The 13,281-nt window shown below is 39.6% G+C and overlaps 1 protein-coding gene across 1 annotated transcript in view; it reads left to right on the top strand.

Moving 5' to 3' along the window:
* The window catches only part of RAB2A (RAB2A, member RAS oncogene family), a 75,585-nt gene that overhangs the window by 14,145 nt on the left and 48,159 nt on the right, over positions 1-13,281 (top strand). The gene's annotated exons all lie outside the window — the stretch shown is intronic.

Here is a 13,281-nt window from a genome sequence, read left to right as displayed (position 1 = left end):
TCTTTAAGCCTGCGTGTGTGTGTGTCCCAGTCCCACCAATATGATTATACAAATTGTGCTGTTCTATACCTTTATTTTTTTCACTTCAGGGTAAATCTTGGGTGTCTTAACATATCATCACATGTAAATCTGTTTCATTCTTTTAAAAAAGCCTGCATAGCTGAACCATTATTAATTCAGTCAGTTCCTGATTCTGTTAGTCCTGGTCTGTGGTAGCAAACAGCAGAAACCTACTGTGGTTAACTTCAGCAGAGGAAGATTTTATTGTAAAGATTGGGTGCTCCATAGAGTTAATAGGAAGGCAGTATAATCAAGCTTGAAAATGACAAAACCAAGGAAGGCAAGCACAGCCAAACTCCTGCTGAAGCAGATGCTGATGCGTTGCCAGTCGTCTGTCACCTCCTCTGCAGCCACCGTGAATTCTCGCTTGTTGGTCCCTGATATTGAAGTATTCCTTCAGCATTCCAAATTCTGAACAGGAACATCTGATTGGCTCAGCCTAGGTCACATGTGACCACAATGGAAGGTCACAAATCACCTTCCATTAAAAATAAGAATTTAGAAAGAATATTTAATTTTGAGCTCGGTATGTATTTCATGTACTTAAATTTAACAGGCTAGTCTCAACATTATCTTTGTCGACTGATACCAAGTCTATGTTTGGGGGTTTAGCAGCTTGATTTAGTTACTGTTATCACATACTTCTTATTAATCTGGCAGCTGCTTGAAATAGATCTTTCTGCTTACAGCCTCTAATTTTGATACCCATTTATATCGTAACATACTACTTAGAGATCATGTACAATAAACTTACTGTACAGTAATTATTTTGTACATTTACATCCAGACAGCTTCCTTCCCACAGCATCATGAAAAAGTATCATCTTCAAACTATTTCACTGAAATCTATTTCTGAGATGCTGTAGTTCTTATTTGGAATCTTTACCTATGAAAGGATTAGGAAAATGGTCAGATTGAAGTATGTTAGTATACCTGATGTATTCACTGGAACATTGTTGTTTGGGATAAAGTCAACATTGAGGAAGTTGTATATTCATTTCTTTTAAAACCTTCTTCCTTCATTAAATTTCTGCTCTGTCAGAGTCATTTAGCTTATAGAACATTTCCCTTCTTCCTCTTAGTATTGCTGCTAATAACCTGGTAAGTGAGATATCTTCTTTTTAGTTAGCAGAGGTATTGGTTGCAAGTAGTAATATGTATCTGAGAACAAACTCAGGAGGTTGGACAGTATAGTGGAAAAATATGGCTTGGAATTAAAAAACCTGATTCTGACTTTCAGTTCTGCCTCTTACTGTGTTAACTTGAGGCATGTCACTTAAGCCTCACTTTCTTCATCTTCAAAATGAGGTTATCGGGAATTCTCTGGTGGTCCAGTGGTTAGGACTCAGCTCTTTCACTGCCGCGGCCTGGGTTCAGTTCCCTGGTCAGGGAACTAGGATCCTGCGAGCCACATGGCAAAAAAAAAAATTTTTTTAAAAAGGTTATCATTCCTGCTTTACTGATGCCATAGGCTTACTGTTATGGTCAGATAAGATTGTGTGTGAAGAGGGAGCTTATTTTCACCTTCAAAATGTCAAAAGTCAGGCATATATTTTACATAAGACAAGAGTATGTTAGCATAAACTCAATTGTAGGACTCCATGGCTGCAGTAAAAACTACTTGTGTATAGCGAAGCATGTCCTTTGGCTATTTGGCAGGCATCAGGTAGTCTAGCTGTTCTAAGCTGAGGAATTGCCAAAGATACTAAGTGGAGACCAGGATAACCCTGTTTTGAACTTAACCTGTACCGAGGTGAAACATACTTCGCTTTTCTGTTATACCAAGCATGTAATGGCGTCACACTAGTTGTGTAGCTGGAAAACTAAAGAGGATGAGACGCTGAAACCAGCATTTTAATTGGTTATATCTAGGCCAGTGGTTCTCAAACTTTAGGGCACATGAGAATCACCTGGAGAGCTTGGTAAAACTCTGATTTCAGTACTCCAGCCCAAAGTTTCTGACTCACTAAGTTTGGGGCGGGGCTGATGATTTGCATTCTAACAAGTTTCCAGAGATTGCTGATGTTGCTGTTCTGGGGACCATACTTTTGAGAATCAGCACTTTAGGGAAACCATGTAATTCATCGTCCAGGCTGATTCCTAATGTTTCAGGACACCAGGAATAACTAAGCCTGTCCCTGGCAAACCAGGATACAGGGTCATCCTAATTTTACCTATTTGAAAGATCTTTTTGCAAAGAGGTTTATGTAATAGAATTGTCACCTAGTAGATGACTCATGGTATGCAAAGTATATTTATTTATTTATTTACTTATATGTTAAATTGCCAACTGATGATTCAGTCATATTTTTCCCTTGATCCCTGTTCTTGTAAATGTTCTTTAAATGAGAATAGAAGTATTCTAGATTCTTTGGCTGATTCGTCTTGCCGTGTTTACTAACGTAAATATTGTGGATGAGTTCTTTCATTGGATATGTGATTGGATGAGATGCTGGAGAATAATTTCCAAGTTTGTTTTTTACAAGCTGCAATAACCTATTACATTGCAACCCAGGGTTCAGATATGTGTGTAAGTGCATATATGTATCTAAAACAATCGTTTCCAAACAGCACTCATCCTAACTTTATTTAGTACATACAGTCTAATATTTGCTGGTTTATTCTAGTTCATTTTTTTACTGCTAGTTGTAATCCAGTAAATTGATTTCATGACCTAACTGGTTACAGCCTACTGTTTAGAAAACACTGCACAGAAGACCTCTTTGGTTCCAGCACACTGAGACATTCTGATATTCTGAGAGGTAGTTTATACTTCAGTTTTCTTCGTTCTGATTCTTCTCACTCTAAGCCATTTTCCACCATTAAACAAACTAGTTCAGGAAAGTCCCAAGAGTGGGAGGAAAAAAGGAAAGAGATGCTATTTTTAACCACATTCTGCTATCTTACTTGCTATTAAATTTAATATTCTGTCATTTATTCTCTGTAAATTAGCAAATGCTCCATTTTATTTTTCAATTTTTTAAAAATGTAAATTGCACCTAGCTTTGTTTTTGTGAAAATATTGCACAAACTAGGTCTTTCCTAAGGATATCTAAACTCGGCTTGTGTTAAAAAAAATCCTTGACTTAACCAAGTTAAATTTGTTTTATTTTAATGAAGCATGTATTTTAACCATATTAGTTCATATCAGTCAGAGTCCAACTAGGAGACAGAAACCACACAGGAATTCGAACAGGGAATGTCTGGTGTAAGGAACCACTGACTCTAATATGGGATTAGAGTAATGGGGAGTTGGCTAAGAGAACTCTAAGAATACAGCAACCGCAGGTAGAGGGCACAGCCACTACCCCTAAGACTGAGGCGGAGCAAGGAAGGAAGGAACAAACAAATCTGGCATCCAGACATCTTTGGAGGCTCGCAGCTGAGGCCCATCTGGTGGCCGAGAATTGCACTTGAGGGGCCATGATGGGTTGGGAAGCTGTGGGAAGCCTCCTGTGGGGCGGGGCTGCGCCTGGGAGCCCCTGAGAAGCAGCCTGAAGGGGCGCTGGGGGCCAGTGGCCACAGAGAGCTGGAGTGCTACTTTCTACCGGTGGTACTTCCTATCATGCCAGCTGTCAAGGGAGAGACGTCCTCGTGTCTCCAGCAGGCCAGAGAGGGTCTAGAGCAGGAGGCACTTGACTGATACCTGGCACAGCAGTGCACTTGCTAGACCTGATGTTTCCAAAGGGCAAGTACACTTCAATTAGGGGCAGATACTATTAGGGACGCAGTTCTTAATTTCATGCAGTCACGTTTTCATTCTCTAGCATCATTTTTCTATCTGGAAAAGCCACTATGGGGAATACAATTTTTTTTGAGAAATTGACTTTTTAAAATGTAGACTAAGTTTGTCACTAAGTAGAAAAGGCGAGTATGTCATTTTGTGACCTTTTCAGTGAGCATGCGATACACATGCTCTTCACTCACTGAGCATCAGCTTTCTAAGCCAGGCCACAGAGCAAAGTGATTTTCTGCCCCCAAGGGAGGCAGGTAGATGTGTGAACTGATGGTAAAAGTTTAATGTGAGAAGTGCTTAATAGCGTACGTGTAGAGTACTGTGCCGTAGCATGGGATGGTGTGTTGGTCTGCCTCTGCGTACTGGGGAAGGAAGAAAAAGCACAGACGTGTTACCTTTTATTCTCTGCATGCTGTTTCTTTTATTCCTCACAGTAGCCTTCTGAATAAGGTGAATGGTATGATTACCATTATACAAATAAGCAAACAAGGCCTAGAGACCTGAAACAACTTTTTCTACCAGCACCACACACAGGATCCAAAAGTAGTCCGGTATTTATCTCTTAAACTGGTGGTGTGTGTTGCAATGCAGGAGGCTGCAACAGTAAAAGTTTACCAAATGTAAAACACAGTTCTAAGAAGAATTTAAAAAGTGAATCAGGTGTGTCCCTGCCCTTAAGGGGTTTATAGTCTAGCAGTGCTGGTAGAATGTCATAAGGGCTCTGATTGAGGTCCTGGAGAAAGCCTGGAACTTCATAGGGTCCAGAGTGCCTTCCTCCTCGGAAAACTTAGGGTAAAATGGCATTTGAGCTGGTCCTTGGAAAGTGAGTAGGGTTTAGACAAGTAAAAATGTTAAATAATCAAAATGTAAAGCTAGGCAAAAACCAGAAAGATAGTTGTCGTTTATTACACATCTACTAAGTGCCATACCTTGTAATTTCCTCGTTGTAAACCATTCAGCTTAACCGTAGTATAGACCCTGTGTCAGACAGTTAGTGGAAATAAGGAAAGATAAGTTCATTAGACATGTTGGACTTAGGTAAGTACTGGGTTGTGACAGGTTAAGGTAGAGTTTGAACTTTATTCTGTAGACAGTAGAAAATATTGAAATTTTTAAAGGAAAGAGTACAGGACTAGAGTTACGACTAAATTAGAAATTAAATGTGTATATATACACACACACATACACATGTGTATGTATATGTCTGTATATATTCATGTTGTAATACAGCAGCAGAGACATACTAGATGTTAAATGTAGTCCTTCTATCTTTTCTCATCCATCTCTGGTGCACTCATATGTAGGACAGATTAGAAAGATGGGGTGTAGTTGGATGGTTACTACAGTGATCCAGGTAGGAAGTAACGAAGGCCTTATCTAAGACAATGATAGTGAAAATGAAGAGGATACTGGTGACAGTTGGAATTAACAGGATTTAGGGGAGGATGTTGTAGGGAGTGAAAAAATTAAAACATTTTCAGGCACTTTTCCATCTCAGAGGAGTACATACTCCAAATGTGAGCTCTATTTCATATATTTTTTAATATAAAAGTAACAAAAACACATGATACTGTTGAAACATTATGGAAGGGCAGAAGACTGGATATCGGGGGAGGTGAAATATGACATCGTACAAAGAGAAACCAGGCAGGGGGAATACAGAGGTTAAAACTTTGTTAAGCCTAGAGGATCAGGCTACACAGTGACTTCCTTCCAAAGGATCTAGTATGAAAAGGGAAGGGCAAAAGGATTACTTTACAGTGGAGAAACTTGGCAAACTACCTCAGCCAGGTGACCAAAGTTTACATCAGCAATAATCAGTCATGTTGATAGTATGTACCCTTTTGATGGGAATCATACTCTGCCTCTGTCGTCTTCCTCCCAAACACCCGTATTCTAGTCAGTCGCAGGGGAAAAAAATCAGACAAATCCCAGCTGAGGCACATTCTACAGTATACCTGACCAGTACTCCTCAAGACTTTTGTCCAGGTCATCAAAAGCAAGGAAAGTCTGAGACACTATCACAGCCGAGAGGAGCCTGAGGAGACACGGCAACCAAGTGTAATGTGGTGTCCTGGATGGGATCCTGGGACAGAAAACGGAGGTAGAAACTAAGGGGGCAAAAATCCAAACTGCGGAGGAGGTTTCATAAAGATTGCAGGGTAAGAAATAAACTGCCAGGTTAGGGCTTCTCCAGTCCCCATAGTGGCTGAATAAAGAGAGTGGTTGGAGCTCTTCTAAGCCTGTGTTTTACCCTTCAGTGAGGCCTGCCTTCTTCATCTGTTGGTCTGAGCTCAGGTCTGGATGTGGTTCCTGGAGCCCGTGCCATACACAGGGTGAGGGAGATCACAGAAACCTGGCAGTGTTCCTTCCTCTTGCATTTACAGCAGAGGATATTGTTTTCTTCCCGGAAGCCAGACAATTATATTGATTATTTTATATACACACACAGCCAGGAAGTCTCCATATTTAAGAGTCAGAAGAATACCTAACTCACTTTGTGAAGGTAGGTGTGCACTATGGAAGCTTCCTAGAGGTTACAGCATTTGAGTTGAGTTTTAGAAATAAGTAGCTGTTAGCTAAGTGGACAAAAAGTCACTGAGTGTTGGAGAAAGAGCTCTTAAAGTATGCTAAATAAATATTGCAGAGACCTGATGTATAAGGCGTACTAGCCTAAGGAATCAGAGACTTTCAGCTGAGGTTATCTGCTTTACTCATTTTCATGGTTTTGGTCTCATCTCAGAAAAAGTGTTTTAGTACTTGGGGTACTTTAATATTGTAAAACGAAGATAAAGAAAAGCGGTAGATGATTTGCATCAAGGGAAGGAGGGCTAGTTCTCCACATCTTCCTATTTCCTTTTCATTTTGTTGATTCTTAAGCAAGTCTTTCAGCCTTGTCTGCGTATTTGTTTCTATACCTTCCAGTTTTGAGGAAAAGATGTCTTACGTTCTTAAAGCTACATCCTCTTGAGAACTTTCTTTAATTTCTTTATTACTAAGCTCAGTGCCTGGAATATAGTGAGTACTTAATAAATATTTTTTGAGTGACTCTCTTTCCTACCCTCCTAGCCTTCACTGAGAGATTTTTCAAATAAATGCTCTGTATTCTTTGCTTCCTTTTTCCCTTATTACTCTCTCAATATTTCTGGTGTTTGAGTCTCTTTATTGATTACAGTAGGAATTATTAGAGACGGAGTCAACAAGAGTGGGAGACGAGCAATGTAAAAATCTAAGGTGAAGAAGGAAGGCAGATACTCTTGATAAGTGCATTGGTTTTCTAGGGCAGCTTAACAAATTATCAGAAAGTTGTTTCAGGGCTTAAAACAATAAAAGGCTGTTTCTCTCACAGTTCTGGAGGCCAGAAGTCTGAAATCCAGGGATAGGCAGGGCCATGCTCCCTCTGAAGGCTCCAGGGAAAATCCTTCCTGCTGCTTCCAGTTTCTGGTGGCTCTAGGTGTTCCTTGGCTGTGGTAGCATAACTCTATTCTCTGCCTCTTGTCTTCATACGGCCTTCTCTCCTGCATATCCATCTGTCATTGGAATTAGGCCCAGCCTGAATCCAGGCTGATCTCATCTCAAAATCCTTAATTATATCTGCAATGATCCTTTTTTCAAATAAAGCCACATTCACAGGTTCCAGAGGTTGGGACTTGGACATATCTCTTTGGGAGCCATTCTAGCTCACTCCAGTAAGCCACCAGATTAGTATCTAGTTGCAGTAATTGAGAGGATTGCTATCGTACATGTGAGGGGGATGATGTTTGGAAAACCAGCAGCATGAAAACAACTCTGAAGTCATTTTATTTAAAAGAAAATTATAGATTGTGACTATTTTCTTCAGTTAATTTTAGAAAATATATATTTAAAAATTTGAACTCAAGGTCAGATGGGTTTGGTTGGAGATTTTGCTCCTCAGCTGTATTCATCCTGAAGAATCCTCTAACACTTTTTATTGAACTTCTGAATTTGCACAATTCAAAATTTTTGCATTTGAGCCTTATGATATTCCTTTGAAGTAGGAATGCCATGTTTTCTTTTTTCCATTTTACAGATGTGGAAATGGAGCTTAGTTTCTATAACTAATTTGTCTGAGGTCACAAGTTATGAAATAATACAGGTGGACTTGAATACTGGTGTTACAACTGTAAAGCTTGTATTCTTTCTAATGTCTATGCTGAGTTTATTAATTTTCTGTTTAAAAAGAGCAGCAGACTTTACTGTTTTTACATGTTTCACGGGTTTTTCGATTTGGAATGTTAGCACAAAGGATATAGTTTTCTGTGTTTGCAAAATAAGCTACTAACATTTAAACCAATTTGCCATATCTCTGTATGATCTGTATTTGAGGTCTGTCAATTCTTTGGTATGATTTTAAAACATATAACTCTTCAGTGGATTACTTTCAATTATGTGGATAGGTCATTAATTCGTGGTTTGTTACATTTTGTTTTTTGAGAACCCAGTGTAGTAGATGACAGTATGCAGCCATGATTTCAGGATGACAGTTGGACAAAACTTCGGTAGTTAGGAATTGGTCTTTTATATTTTTGCTTTTTCCACATTCTTTAAGTTAAAGTTATATGTCTTACAATTTTAAAAATGGAGCCATCGTCAGTTTTTTTTTAATTATCTTGAAGTTGGTGGAAATCAGTTTAGGACTAGGAAAATAAACTTCAGTAGAATACCTAGCACTTATGCCAGTTTTCCTTGTGGAGAAGGACCCGTTGCCTAAAAAAAGTCACTGGCAGGTTTATTAGATTCTTGGGCCTAACCAAAGACTTAACTGAATCAGAATCTGTGGGGTGGGGGTTTTACGAATCGGCATTTTTAATGAGTGTTACTTGTAATCGTTTGGCATTGATGTGGTGGTAGTCAGATAGTCAATTCTCACAACACTGAGTCCTGCTGAGGACAGTGTGTTGGACCCTGAGTAAAGGAAGAAGGTAAGGTGACTTCATAGTAGGAACTCTTAACAGCAGCATTATTAGGTGCAGTAATTTGTATTAATTAAAGAATGGTCAGGTACCTAAAGCAGTCTTGAGAAAGAAGGACAAAGCTGGAGGCACCACACTCTACCTGATTTCAAACTGTATTAGAAAGCTATTGTAATCAAAACAGTATGGTATTAGTATAGAAACACACATAGATCAGTGGAACAGAATAGAGAAACCAGAAATAAACCCACACATATATGGTCGATTAATTTATGACAGAGGAGCCAAAAATACACAGTGGGGGAAAAGGACAGTCTCTTCATTAAATGATGTTGGGAAGACTGGACAGCCACATGCAAAAGAATGCAACTGGACCTCTATCTTATACCAGACACAACTGATTATGGACTTTAACTTTGTCTACCAAATGCCTTCACAGCAACACCCAGATTAGTCTTTGATTGAATAACTGGAGACGGCCCTAGTCAAGCTGATGCATCAGAAAGACTGTAATGTTGTTATTTTTATTGCAGTATATCATGCATATAGAAAAAGGCACATGTCCTAAATAAACAGCTCAAAGAATGTTTAGGAACTGGACACAGGTAACTAGCACTGTAGAGGGGCCCTTTTACATTTATTTATTTCATTTGATTCTTACAACAGTTCACCAAAGTGTAGGAGTTTCCCCCATTTTATAGGTAGGATTTTTTTTTTTTTTTTTTTTTTTTTTTTGCGGTACGCGGGCCTCTCACTGTTGTTGCCTCGCCTGTTGCGGAGCACAGGTTCCGGACGCGCAGGCCCAGCGGCCATGGCTCATGGGCCCAGCCGCTCCGCGGCATGTGGGATCCTCCCGAACCGGGGCGCGAACCCGTGTCCTCTGCATCGGCAGGCGGATTCTCAACCACTGCGCCACCAGGGAAGCCCTATAGATAGGATTTTGAAGCTCAGAAAGGTCAAATACTTGCCCCATGTTACAGCTAGTAAAGTGACAGCTGGGATTCTGACCAGGGTTTTGAGGCATAAATGAAATATTATGGAAATCCAGTGTACCATTAGTTCTGCCTGAGGATTGGTAGAATCTTTGGAACAGGAATGCTTTAGTGAAGAAGGCATAGGAATCCCTAAGCTGGAATCTCTAAGCATGAGTTTAGAGTTGCCAAGGAGTGAAGTGTTCCTTGGTAAGAGATACGGGGGAAGAACATGGTGTCATTTCAGAGGACAGGAGATGGTGTGTTATGCTTAAATCTAGGGTCTCTAGACTGTGGTATGATAATATGATCTATTGGAATAACAGTTTTTCAGCCTAAATGCAAAGAACCTTGTTTACTGTTTCGAAGGGCTTGAATTTTATATTTTAAGCAGTATTCCGTGAGAGCGGGTTAATCATGTGCATTTTAGCAAAAATTTCACAGAGGTTTATACAAGTAGGTTGGAGAAAGGGCAAAGGCTAAAGGCAGAAAGATCATGTCTAGGACCAGAACTAGAGTGCTGAGGATTAAGAGGAGGGGAGAACGTGGAATTCAAGGTGTTTCTGAGAGAATTCATGAGATTGGTGAGCCATTCGCTGTAGATGATAAAGGAGGAAGAGGAATTAAGGATGACTGTGATTTTCTTGTTGGTGTGATGCCCTGGGAACCAACTCCAGAGATAAAGAAATACTGAAGGAGATGCTGAGTTTGTTCTGAATTGTTGGAAGGATGGTAGGCAGGAAAATGAAAAGGAATGGATTCGGTTTTGGAAGTTTGAGTTTCAGCCCTGAAGGAATCAAAGTGGACATGTTCAGTAGGCAATTGGATATAATAAAAGTGAAATTAATTAAGATGGTGGCTGAAGAGATGGATTTGGTAATCACTGACTAATTTATACGTGTAGGTTGGGGCTATAGAACTGGATTAGTTCTCTCAGCTGAAGAGAAAAGATAACCAAATATGAGATGGTGGTGAAACCTCCAGTATTTAAGGCTTGCATGGAAGAAGAGCAGTTGTCACAGAATTAAGGGACCAAGGAGGTGGTTAAAGCTAGAAGTGATCATTTTCAAGGAGGTTGTAGGTAGATAAACTATATGGAAATATTTTATGGACGTAAACAGATCCTGTTTCCGGATCAAATAAATTGAGGACTGAGAAAAAGACTAGCTAATTCAATTCGGCAATCTGGAAAAGTGTTGGTGATTGTGAGCCAGAAACCCCAAGTATTTTATCCAGAATTAAATAGTAGAAGTCAACATATATTGAATAAGATGAGCTACCTGTAAATTTAACCGATCCTGACAAATGATCTACAGATAGGTGATTAAGGAGACTTGGGAAACACCACAGTGGCACTTGGATATGTTCTCTGCATTGAAAGATACTTTGATTACCTGAAGAAAGAATATGGTGTCTTGAAAGTGAAGTCAGTATTTGGTCAGAATAAGTGGTATTGTTATTGCTAGAGCAATCCATACTCTGTTGTGAGGTAAGAAAAGGGTTTCAGGCTCTTGTATCACTTAAGTGATTATCAGACTGTGAGATGATTCTTGAGGTCCCTCAGTAATAAAGTCTGTGATTTCTAATTATAATTTTTTTCTATACCATATGGGGAGATTTCAAATGTTAAAAATAGAAATGAAGAAAAGAGACAGAGGAATCTTAATTGCATATTGCTAAGTGAAAGAAGCCAATCTGAAAAAGCTAAAATACCATATGATTCCAGCTATATGACAATCAGAAAAAGGCAGGACTATGGAGACAGTAAAAAGATTAGTGGGCTAGGAGTGAGGGAGGGGCTGATAGGCAGAGCATAGGGGATTTTTAGGGCAGTGAAACTATTCTGTATGATACTGTAATGGTGGGTACATTATACAATTGTCAAAATCCATGGAATGGACGGCACCGAAAATGAACCCAGATGTAAACTGAGGGCTTTAAGTGATGATGTGTCAGTGTATGTTCATCAGTTGTAACCAGTGTTACCGCTGTGGTGCAGGATGTTGATAAGGAAGGAGGCTGTGCTCCCCTGGGGCAGGGAGTATATGAGAACTTGCCGTACTTCCTGCTCAATTTTGCTATGAACCTATAAAAGTGCTTTTAAAAATAAAGCCTCTTTTTTTTTTTTTTTTTTTTTTGCGGTACGCGGGCCTCTCACTGTTGTGGCCTCTGCCGTTGTGGAGCACAGGCTCCGGATGCGCAGGCTCAGCGGCCATGGCTCACGGGCCCAGCCGCTCCACGGCATGTGGGATCTTCCCGGACCGGGCCACGAACGCATGTCCCCTGCATCGGCAGGCGGACTCTTAACCACTGCGCCACCAGGGAAGCCCTAAAGCCTCTTTTTTTAAAACAGAACTGAAGTTTCACATCTCAGTTGTTCACCTATTTTGTACTTTAACACTTAAAAAATAATTTTCTGTTACAAATGAACTTATTTACAGAACAGAAACAGACTCACAGACTTAGAGAACGAACTTACGGTTACCAAGGGGGAAGGATGGGGGGAAGGGATAGTTAGGGAGTTTGGGATTGGCATGTACACACTGCTATATTTAAAATGGATAACCAACAAGGACCTACTGTATAGCACAGGGAACACTGCTCAATGTTATGTGGCAGCCTGGATGGGAGGGGAGTTTGGGGGAGAATGGATACATGTATATGTATGGCTGAGTCCCTTTGCTGTGTACCTGAAACTATCACAACATTGTTAATTGGCTATACTCTAATATAAAAATTTTTAAAACACACAAAGAACTAAAAAAAAATTTCTTTTCTTTCTCTCCTAGATCTGAAAGGTTATTCAAGGGTGTTAGAAATCTAAGGAGTTTGTGCCTTTTGTAATGTAAAAGAGAAATTGTGGATAAAAGAAAGAGAAGAAAACCAAGGTCAAATGTTTTGAAATTCCAATTTATTTTCAGTTAACTAGAATCTTAAAACATTCAAAAAACTTTGAACAAATAAAATAGTTCCTAAAACACACCACACACACACACACACACACACACACACACACACACACACACACACACACACACACACACACACACAGAGTAGACCATGTATTTAATTTGTCACTGGGCATTTTGACAATCATTATAGCATTTGACACTAGGGCCAGTCATTCAGCAAAATTATTAAGTGATTTATCTCTGCCTTAAGACAGGCAGCAAGTGACAAGGTATTCGTTGTCCTTCTCTCATTGAGCGGATAATCTAGAAGACATTGAACAGTTTAGTTTGCATCACTTAAGAAAGACCTTCTCCGGCCCTTCAAGTCTCTTTTGTTACTCTTCCTCATAGAACTTTATTTTCTTCTTTCAAATGGCAGTCATTATAATTATTTCAAATTACAGTTCGTATAGGTTATTTGTGCACTCATTCTGTTAAATTTCTCTCCCTGAGCTAGATTGTAAGGAAGGAAGCATATCAGCTTTCCATGTGCACAGTTAGCATTTGATGAAGACTTTTTGAGTAAGTGAATGAATGAATAAGTGATGACTGCCTTTGTGTTTTGTAAGTGCAGGTTGCTACCAAGTAAGCAGATTCGGTCTAGTGTGAGGTTACAGGCCTGAAAATGA

This window comes from Grampus griseus, assembly GCF_964374135.1.
Source record: "Grampus griseus genome assembly, chromosome: 17".
NCBI lineage: Eukaryota > Metazoa > Chordata > Mammalia > Artiodactyla > Delphinidae > Grampus > Grampus griseus.
This window is presented reverse-complemented; position numbering and strand designations above follow the sequence as displayed.